Source organism: Carassius auratus, unplaced genomic scaffold, assembly GCF_003368295.1.
Source record: "Carassius auratus strain Wakin unplaced genomic scaffold, ASM336829v1 scaf_tig00217292, whole genome shotgun sequence".
Lineage (NCBI taxonomy): Eukaryota > Metazoa > Chordata > Actinopteri > Cypriniformes > Cyprinidae > Carassius > Carassius auratus.
Window position 1 is genome coordinate 266,115 of NW_020528986.1, and position 11,785 is coordinate 277,899.

Consider the following 11,785-nt stretch of genomic DNA (forward strand, 5'->3'; position numbering starts at 1 on the left):
TATAATAGAGCATGTTTTAGGTTTTTAGGCGTTTAGATGCAGAAATGGACAAATCAAATGTAAAATAAAATGTAATTGATTTAATTAAATATAGATTAATTCTTGTTAGAGCAAAATAATAAATAAATAAATACGTACACACATTAAAAAAAGAAGCCAAGATGAATGAGTTTCATTTTTTATATAGATTAAAATTGAAGACAGAAGCAGCTGGTATATGCGGTCACTTAATATTCAAATCCAGTAGATCCACTTCAGATATATTTCTCAACAGTTTATGGTCACGTGGCTGTTTTCGTTTATAGTCGCCAAGCTGTTATGTATTTTGAAATAATCTTGTCCGTTATGTGTTCGTTCGTACGACGAAAGGCAGAATCTTGCAGCTCGAGAGATATATGTTATTCTGCCAGTCGCGCTTTCAAATAGTCTCGCACACTTAAATGGGTCACAAACACCTGCATTTAGCTCTTGTTGTGTTACAATGGGTTTATTGTGTGCATTTGTGGTAATATTTTATTTAAAAAAGCTCTTAAACAAGAATAAATTTGTTTGTTTTGAGCTCGACACTGTACGCGCTGATTGGAGGTGGTGATTTCAGATAGGCAGCCACAAATATTTCATTTTCACACAAACAGTTCAAAAACATCTGAATTTAGCTCTTGGTGTGTTCTAATTGGTTTATTGTGTGATATCGCTGTAATAATTTATTTTTAAAAGCTTTAAAACAGGAATAAATTCGTTTTTTTCTGAGCTCTTTACTCCAGACGCTCGTGATCACAGCGGTGATTCATCTCTCCTATTTCTCACGTATCTCTGGCCAGAAATAATTTATCCATGAGCCCTGAACCGGTAATAATCAGATATGTTGGTTTAGCTTGTCAGTGTGAATTAAATCTAAGTATTTATTTGTATTTTTAACCGATTTAAAAATGAAAGTAAAAGTCCGGTAATTGCACCTGTAGGGGCGCAATTTCTCTCAGACAATGGAAGTCTGAAGCACATATACTCAAACAGAGGGACAGAGTGAGATGAGATGTCTGACAGTTATTTAATTTTCTGTTATCCATACAGTGTTGTAAAGTCGTGAAACTATCCATATTTACTCAGAATGACTTTTTTTCTGTATGAAAAAAGGTTTTGAAGTGTTTGGAATTAAAAAATGCAGGACAATTAATAATTCAATTTTTACTGTCATTTAAAAAAATCACCACGACAAAACCGTTCAAGCTATCCAAAATCCATTGGCAATTTAAGTTGTTTAAAATGTTTTGGCATCATGTAGACAAAGTTTGGTGAGTATAGTGTTACTCTCCTCTGAGCAGTATGCATTAATTCACAGCTAAATGTAAAAAAAAAATCCACATTCAAATCAAAATAGCTGACTTCCTGTTGATCGTAGCTGATGACTGTGAATTAGAAAGTTGTCCGTCTTGAAAAGAACAATTTATGTACCAAGTTTGGTGTCTGTAGCTAAAACTAACCCCCCCACTTTTGACAAAAGGTGGCGCTATAGAGTGCCTCCTTCACGCCCTTTTAAAAGCTTTTGCCATTGTCTAGCTATCACTAATACTGATATGTGTTTTGAGTTTCATGTAAATCTGAGCTTGTTGTCTGCCTCAAACTCACCATAACAGAACATTCAAGTTTGACACGTTGCCATGGCAACACTATATCAGATATCAATATCCCCACAACAGATTTACATCGGCCGTGTTTTGTCATTATTCTGATGAAGTTTTAAGTAAATCGAGTAAAAATAAGATGCTGAATTCAAAGCATTTGGAAAATGACACACTTCCTGCTGCCAGTTGGTGGCGCTATAACGTTGACTCTTAATAGTCACATATATACAATCGGTATCATACAACGAACAAACCCATGAAGTTTGATCAAATTCAGGAAATGTATGTGGATGTTATTAGACATTTCCTGTTTCTCATTTCTCGCCATAAGTTCCACGCCTCGCCACGGGCAAACCGTTCGAGATATCAAAAATCCCCTCGCAATTTTTCATCCTCAATGTCTTGACATCATGTTCACCGAGTTTCGTGGCGAACGGGTTGAAAACCTCAGAGGAGTATTTCAAATTCCAGAGCATGCTTTTTTTAAACAGCCCTGAATAGCTGACTTCCTGTTGGGCGGAGCCTAGGACATAAAGTGTGAAAGTTGTTCGGCTCAATGAGATCTATAAGTGTACCGAGTTTCATATAAATACATGCAAGTGTGTGTGAGCTATGGTTCAAGATTTCTGACTGTGTTCCAGGGGGCGCTGTAGAGCCCCTGTGCCACGCCCGGGTCCAAGCCTCTGCGGCGTCCTGATGGCCGCAGATTCCAATGTGTGTGCCAATTTTCAAGAGTTTTTGAGCATGTTAAGGCCCCCAAAAATCCCCGGAAGGTTTAATAAAAAATAAAAAAAATAATAATAAGAATAATCCTTAGAAGAACAATAGGGCTCTTCGCCCCTTCGGGCTTGAGCCCTAAATATAGCTGCAAGCAGCGATGGCGGGCTCAAGCCGTCAGTGCAACGCCACCCCGTGGCATCGGGAAAACTGTGCCCAGCGGGCATAAGCATTTACAGTAACCCTCTGGCAATCAAATTTTAAGGGATATGGCAGTTAAAGGGTTAATCCGACCCGTCTAGACTTTGAAATCACATACACAGAACAATATATATAACTTTAGTAACACTTTATTTTAATATATATAAAAAATTTATAAGTTGTGCATCGTAGCTGACACCTAAATGAACACATTACAATTGGTTTATGACTGCAAGTCTTTCTCCTCAAATGCTATTGAGCTTCAAATTTGCTTTTGAGCCCATGTGAAAAAGTAGCATAATTTACATATGACTTACAGTTTGTTTTAATAAATATCAAACATTCAATTAAATGGTGCATTATAGCTGTCACCTAGATGAACAATTACAGTTGTTTTTATGACTGTAAGTCATTCTCTTCAAATGCTACTGACGTTAGAAAATTGTATAACAATATCACATGTAACTTAAGAGACGGTCCCTAAATTTGAGACTCTCGAATGTCCAATGTCAAGCCAACTTTATGCCTGTTTTTGTTTTGTTTTTTACTTTATTTTTCTTTTCTCTGTGCCGGATTGCTGATGACTTTTACCCGGGCATAGATGTCCATCCATCAATTACGAACATTCATCCGCAAATGTCCGTGCGGTCGCGAGCGCGGATGGGAGAATGGCGCATGTTTTATTTTACTGGGATGGTGCCTCCTCTGGGAGTTGGTGCCCTTCGAAGACTGCGTATTCTGCATATAGGGAGCGGCGGTACTATCTGGAAGATATATTCCTCAAACCGTCGTACAAGAGGAGGTGGTGCTAGTACTTCAAGCATCTCTCAAAACCTATCTGTTCATAAAGCCTATATATAAAGTCTTAATATAGTATTCCACAATATGTTGTGCTATTCTAATATTATTGTGGTTTTTTATTGACATTGTTATTTGCTGTTATTTTTTGTTTAATATTGTTACTGTTGTTACTTGTTGTACGGTGACCTTGAGTGGTTTGAAAGGCGCCTTAAATAAAATGCATTATTATTATTATTATTATTATTATTATTATTATTATTATTATTATTATTATTAGCTGTACACTTGATAAAAAAAATTTAATATAAACTTATCCAATTGTATATATATGTATATGGGTCATTCTACGGAAATGTCCATTTTTCTGTCCCTAGCCTTTACAGAAATATTACACTTGAAAAACACTTTAGGTTTACAATTTTTTTATATTTTAAAATGAAACAATATGTTATTTGAACAATTACACTTTCTTGAGCCATCAATGTGGCAATATTTGATTTTTATTAATTAATTAGAATTCCAAGCACCACAGAAGTGCTCGTCCCCACAGTCATGTACAGAGGGAAAATGCTTTATTTTGAGGTCAAAAACAGTGTTTTCTTCCATTTAAAATACAACCATGTGTCCATAACTATCAAATATATGATATAAATTACATTAAAAAACAAAATGCTAAATAAATATTATAAATTATATAAAGAAAGTAGTGGTCCCCTGGAGTTGTGTCACTGGTGTTACCGTTTAACAAAAAAGCTCTTATTTTGAAATAACAATCACGCTGATGACATCGCTCGACTTCCTTCTTCCAATTTTCTGGAGATCTATGAAGAGAAGCCATTGGTAAGTCCACTGTCTCTTTTCAATTATCAGAAATCTTCTCATTTATCTCATGATTTCATATGAAGCTTTTAGTTGAAGTCACTGGTATGACCTCTTTTATTGTTTGGGCATTGTAAAAAACTAGAATACAAATGGATTAAACTACTTAATTTAGTGAGTACACCATGATTGACAACATGTGGTTTGATACCTTGCAGCAGGCATTTTGTAAAATGCAGTTTTCATGAAAATTGTCACTGGTGTTACTGTCACTGGTGTCACCTTCCTTATGGGTAACACCAGTGAAGATCAGTAACACCAGTGACTCCCTTTTATAGATAAACTTTGTTCAAAGCTATTAATTTAGTTATTTTGCATAAAATAGCACTAAAATTATGATTCTAACTTTTCTTTGTCATTGTTAATCCTCCTTTAGTCATGTATTTCTAAATTGAGGGTATGTCTAAACTGAGCGCAACTGAGAAACAGCGACTATACAGAAAGCGTAGGGATGCAGAGCAGAGTATTTGCAGAAAAGGAAACAGAGCTATGTCCGTGACATTGACACACAAAAAAGAAAGAGTAAGTGATTTGAGTGAAAGGGAGAAGAGATATGAGTGAAAGGGATGGAGGGTCCGTCAGCAAAGATGCAGGCAAGAGTCAGAGCAGGAGCATTGACCCCCCCCCCCCCCCCCCCCCATCATCACCAGATAGATCACCCAGCATTTCAAGGTACAAACTGAACTGTTACAAATACAGAAATAAATGATAAAAGAGATATAAAAGTGCATAGCATTCAGTACCTCCACATACACACTCACACTCACTCACAAACACTCTCTCTCTCTCTCTCTCTCTCTCTTTCTCTCTCTCTCTCTCACACACACACACACACTCTCACACACACACTCATACTCACTCTCTCTCACACACACACACACACACTCACTCTCTCTCTCTCTCTCTGTCTCTCACACACACACAAACACACACACGTTTGTTTTTTTGAAAAGTATGTTCATCCCATAGGTGTAATGGTTTTTATACTGTAGAAACTGTATATTCTATCGCCATTCACCAACCCTACACCTAACCCTAACCCTCACAGGAAACTTTGTGCATTTTTACTTTCTCAAAAAATCTCATTCTGTATGATTTATATGCATTTTGAAAAATAGGGACAAGGGTTATGTCCTCATACGTCACCCTCTCCTTGTAATACCTGTGTCATACCCATGTCATTATACAGAGTTGTGTCCTGATATGATACAGAAACAAGAGCACTCTCTCTCTCTCTCACTCACACACACACACACACACACTCTCTCTCACTCACTCGACAACGTAGGAGAGATGCACAAAGGGAAATAGAGAAACTGAAAGACAAGATCATCGGTTAGAAACGAAGATATGAAATGGTGAAGAAATGAAGTTAAAATGTTAAGTTAAAATGTTGTCTATAATATTTTTCTAACTCTGATTTCAGTTCTTATGAAATGAGTCATTTGTATATGTTATGTATGTCACTGGTGATTTGTTGTGTCACTGGTGTTACTGTTTTTTTTTCTTTCACATTAAATAAAATCTGTCATATGTGGCATAATGATCATTTTAAATTAATTGAATTCTGCTGCACTTAAGAGTTAAGCTTTAAATGATTGTATTATTGCTTGTTTAAAACCTTTTTTTCAAATATTTTCATTGTTATAGCAAATACATGGTTGTACAATTGAACTAACATCATTCAGTCACACTTTTAACAAACCTGATTAAAATAAATAAAACATAATCACCGTATTAGTTAGATCATCATTAATTTTCTGTACCTCTGACTGCATGTGCTGAAAAAAAAAATAAAAAAATATTTCATAACACCTTTAATATCGCTAAAGAAGTAAGGTAACACCAGTGACAAAAAAATGGTGTATGCGGTCTTTAAATACATGCACACAAAAAATAAAAAATCATTAAGCTGTAATTTATGTGTACTCATAAAGTCAAAGGGTAATCTAATAATGTGGTCTAAGTTTAAATGTTAGAAAAAGAAATCAATTTTAAGAGATCTTGCCATACCAAATGTGGACGTTTCTGTAGAATGACCCATATATAGTGTACAGTTTTCTTTTATTGCATCTTGAAATAAATGTTTCTGAATTCTGTGTTTGTTTATTTTTTATTTTTTATTTTTTTATTTTTTTAGGAAGATTACAGCCTTTAATCTCCTCAAAATAAATGTGCATATAAACCATGAACAATTTAATTATAGCTGTATTTATAAAATGCTTACTAATGACTATTAATTTTGGGAGATGGCTATATAAAGCAGCAACAGTTGATGTTAAGGCCTAAGATATTTCTTAAGCTGTAATGATGAAAAAACAACAACAACACAAAATTGCTTTTTTTTCTGCTGGTGATTAAAGAGATGATTAAGTCTCCCTCCCTCTCTCTCTCTCTCTCTCTCTCTCTCTCTCTCTGACACCAAGCCCATCCCCTCTCCCACACATTCACACAAACTCAGCACACACACTTAACACACACTCACACTTAACACACAAACACACACACACACACACATTACCCACAGTGACAGAGGGACAGAGTGACATCAGATGTATGGTAGTTTTTTAATTTTCTATCATCCATATAGTGTTGTATAGTCATGAAACTATGCATATTTTCTCAGCATGACTTCTATGTGTACATTTTGTTGAAGTGTTTAGAAGCTGCTTAAAAAAATTAAAAGACATTTACTGGTTCCTTTTTTACTGTTATTTCAAAAAATCACCATGACAAAACCATTCAAGCTATCCAAAATTCATTCGCACCTGTTCTGTAAGATAAATTCTTTAAACAGTGGTAAAAGAGGATGTGGTGCTGATCCTTCAAGAGTCACTCCAAACTTATCTGTCCATAAAGCCTATAAAGAATTATTCTAAATACACAGTATTTCACAATACTTCAGCATATTATTCTAATTAAGTGAGGGTCATTTTATCAGTAAAATACATATTATTTTTCTTTGAAAGATTTCTATAAATTATTTAAATCATACTTGTTTCTACAATAATTATTTAAAAGTAATCATATTGCGCCATCTGGTGGCCATTATTGGTACTAAGAATTGCAAGCTTGATTTATATGTTATGATAGTTTTAATTTTAAGCTGGCTCTTGAAAATGATAAAGCTATGAAACTTACTGTGCTTCTTTCAAATGATGACTTCTACGTATATAAAAAATTATGAAGAGTTGGAATAAAGAATGTTAAAGATATAGTAAAATAACTATTGTATTTTTTTTATGTTACTTTAATAAATCGGTATGGCCATACCATTTAAGGTATCCTAAACCCATTCGCAATTTAACATCTTCAGTATATTGGCATCATGTTGAAAAAGTTTGGTGTGAACTACTTGTGTCTTCTTGGAGGAGTATGATTCATTTACAGGCTGAGTTTATCATAAATAAACAATAAAATTTCTGATCAATCTGTGTTGTTGTTTGTTTATTTTCATTTTTTTATTTTTCATAGGAAGATAACTGACCCTTTACTCTCCTTTTTAACAAATGTGCTTATAAACCAAGGTCAAGCTATTTATAGCTGTATTTATAAGCTGCTTATTAATGATTATTTAAGTTGGGACAAGACTTTATAAAGCATGAACTGACTATTTACTAATGAGTGCAGTTATTATAAAGTGTTACCAATGCATTCACTAATGTTAACAAATTAACATTATTTTACAGTGTTATAAAATCCTTTAATGACTTATAAGCATTTGTAAAAGTTCTGCTTGCATTACAGCTTAGTCTTCATCTGTGAGCTGAACAGTTTTACTGTTACATCCATGAGATTATGTAAATTAAGATAAATGTCATGTCACAGGATGGAATAGGTCAGTATCAAATGAGATTGAAATTATTATTTGCAGCACAAATAAGTATTTTTAGAATTTTGTTTTTAATTCCTGAAACTGTCAGAAAAGGATAAGGCCTAAGAGATTTCTTAAGCTGTAATGAAAACAGCAATGTTAGCAAAAGCAACAAAAAATAACAATTTAAAATACTTTTTTTTTCTGGTGTTTAAAGAGATGATTAAGTCTCTTTCTCTCTCTCATTGTGTCTGCCACTCAGCTCATGCCCATCCCCCACTCACAGACACACACACACACACACACACACACACACACTCCTCAAACAGGGACAGAGTGAGTTGAGATGTCTGACAGTTTTTTAATTTGCTTTTAATCATACAGTGTTGTAAAGTCATGAAACTATGCATATGTCCTCAGAATGATTTGATCTCTGTATGAAAAAACTTAAGATTTTAAAGAACTTAATGTGCTTCCTTCAAATGAGGACTTCTACTTATATAAAAAATTATGAAGAGTTAGAATGAAAAATTTTAAAGATATAGTTTTTATGTTTTTAATAAATCGCTATGGCCACACCATTTAAGGTATCCTAAACCCATTCGCAATTTAACATCTTCAGTATATTAGCTTCATGTTAAAAAAGTTTGGTGTGAACTACTTGTGTCTTCTTGGAGGAGTATGAATTCATTTACAGGCTGATTTTATCATAAATCCACAATAAAATTTCTGAGTTCTGTATCAATCTGTGTTGTTGTTTGTTTATTTTTATCTTTTATTTTTCATAGGAAGATAACTTACTCTCCTTTTTAATAAATGTGCTTATAAACCAAGGACAAGCTATTTATAGCTGTATTTATAAACTGCTTACTACTGACTATTAATATTGGGACAAGGCTTTATAAAGCATGAACTGACTATTTACTAATGAGTGCAGTTATTATAAAGTGTTATCAATGAATTTGCTAATGTTAACAAATTAGACATTATTTTACAGTGTTATCAAATCCTTAAATGACTCATAAGCATTTGTGCAAGTTCTGCTTGCATTACAGCTTAGTATTGATCTGTGAGCTGAACAGATTTACTGTTACATCTATGAGATTATGTAAATTCAAATAAATATAATGTCACAGGATGTCATAGGTCAGTATCAAATGAGTTTGAAATTATTATTTGCAGCACAAATAAGTTTTTTTTAGGATTTTTAAAAATCCCTAAAACTGTCAGAAAAAGGTTAAGGCCTAAGCTATTTCTATGTGAGTGGCTAAATTTATTTTTGTTTTTATAATTGTAATACACAAACTATGAAATTATACAAAATGTATAAAAAGGTAAATAAATAAATACGCACACATTAAAAAAGCAGCCAAGTCGAATGAGTTTCCTTTTTTATATAGATTAAAATTGAAGACAGAAGCAAGTGGTAAATGTGGTCACTTTAATATTCAAATCCAGTAGATCCAGTTTATGTTCACGTGGCTGTTTTCGTTTATATTCGCCAAGCTATTATGTATTTTGAAATAATCTTGTCCGTGATGTGTTCGTTCGTACGACGAAAGACAGAAACCTCCAGCTCAAGACATATGTTATTCTGCCAGTCGCGCTTTCAAATAGTCTTGCACACTTAAACGGGTCACAAACACCTGCATTTAGCTCTTGTAGTGTTACAATGGGTTTATTGTGTGCATTTGTGGTAATATTTTATTTAAAAAAGCTCTTAAACAAGAATAAATTCGTTTGTTTTGAGCTCGACACTGTACGCGCTGATCGGAGCGGTGATTTCAGATAGGCAGCCACAAATATTTCATTTTCACACAAACAGTTCAAAAACATCTGAATTTAGCTCTTGGTGTGTTCTAATTGGTTGATTGTGTGATATCGCTGTAATAATTTATTTTTAAAAGCTTTAAAACAGGAATAAATTCGTTTTCTCTGAGCTCTTTACTCCAGACGCTCGTGATCACAGCGGTGATTCATCTCTCCTATTTCTCACGTATCTCTGGCCAGAAATAATTTATCCATGAGCCCTGAACCGGTAATAATCAGATATGTTGGTTTAGCTTGTCAGTGTGAATTAAATCTAAGTATTTATTTGTATTTTTAACCGATTTAAAAGTGAAAGTAAAAGTTCGGGAATTGAACCTGTAGGGGCGCTATTTCTCTCAGACAATGGAAGTCTGAAGCACATATACTCAAACAGAGGGACAGAGTGAGATGAGATGTCTGACAGTTTAATTTTCTGTTATCCATACAGTGTTGTAAAGTCGTTAAACTATGCATATTTCCTCAGAATGACTTTTTCATCTGTATGAAAAAATTCTTTGACGTGTTTGGAAGCTGCAATTTAAAAATACAATAATGATTCCCTTTGTAAGGTCATTTAAAAAAATCACCACGGCAAAACCATTCAAGCTATCCAAAATCCATTCCCAATTTAAGTTCCTATCAGAAATACTGATGTGTGTTCAAAGTTTTGTGAAATTCTAAGTATGTTATTTGCCTCAAAATCACCTGAGAAGTATTCCAGTTTGACATGTTGCCACGGCAAAAATTTTTTAGATATCAATATCCCCCTTGCAGATTTATATCGGCTGAAAATGACACACTTCCTTCTGCCAGTTGGTGGCGCTATAACTTTGACTCCTAATAGTCACATATATGCGATCGACATCTTACAACGAATAATCTGATGAAGTTTGATTAAAATCAGGAAATGTATGTGGATGGTATTAGACACTTCCTGTTTCTCATTTCTCGCCATAATTTCAACGCCTCGCCAAGAGCAAACCGTTCGAGATATCAAAAATCCCCTGGCAATTTTTCATCCCCAGTGTCTTGAGATCATGTTGACCGAGTTTGGCGGCAATCGAGAAAAAAACCTATGACAAGTATTTCAAATTCCAGAGCATGCGCTTTTTACATAACTCTAAATAGCTGACTTCCTGATGGGCGGAGCCTATGACATGCAATACGAAAGTTGTTCGGCACGATGAGATCTATATGTGTACTGAGTTTCATATGAATATGTGCAAGTATGTGTGAGCTATACATCAACATTTCTGACTGTGTTCCAGGGGGCGCCGTAGAGCCCCTGTGCCACGCCCGGGTCCCAGCCTCTGCAGGCTCCTAAAGGCCACAGATTCCAAAGTGTGCGCAAATTTTCAAGAGTTTTTGAGTATGTTAAGGACCCCCAAAGCCCCCACAACTTTGACGAAAAATTTGAATACTAAACCCTAAATAGCCAACTTCCTGTTGGCCGGAGCCTATGATATGCAATACAAAAGTTGTTTGGATTGATGAGATTTATATGTGTACCGAGTTTCATACGTCTACGAGCAAGAATGTATGATATATGGCCCTCCATATTCCAGGGGGCGCTGTAGAGCCCCTGTGCCACGCCCGTGTATCAGTCTCTGCCCGGCCCTAATGGCCGCAGGTTCCAATCTGTGTGCCAATTTTCAAGACTTTTTAAGCACGTTAAGGGCCCCAAAAGCCCCCGAGACGTTGGAAAAAAAAAAAAAAAAAAAAAATAATAATAATAAATATAGCTGCAAGCAGCGATGGCGGGCTCAAGCCACCAATGCCATCGCCACCCCGGTGGCATCAGGTAAACTGTGCCCAGCGGGCACATGCATTCACAATATCCCTCTGGCAGTGAGGTTTTAAAGGGTATGGCGGTTAAAGGGTTAATCCGAATCATCTAGACTTTAAAATCACATTCACAGAACAATATATATATATATATATA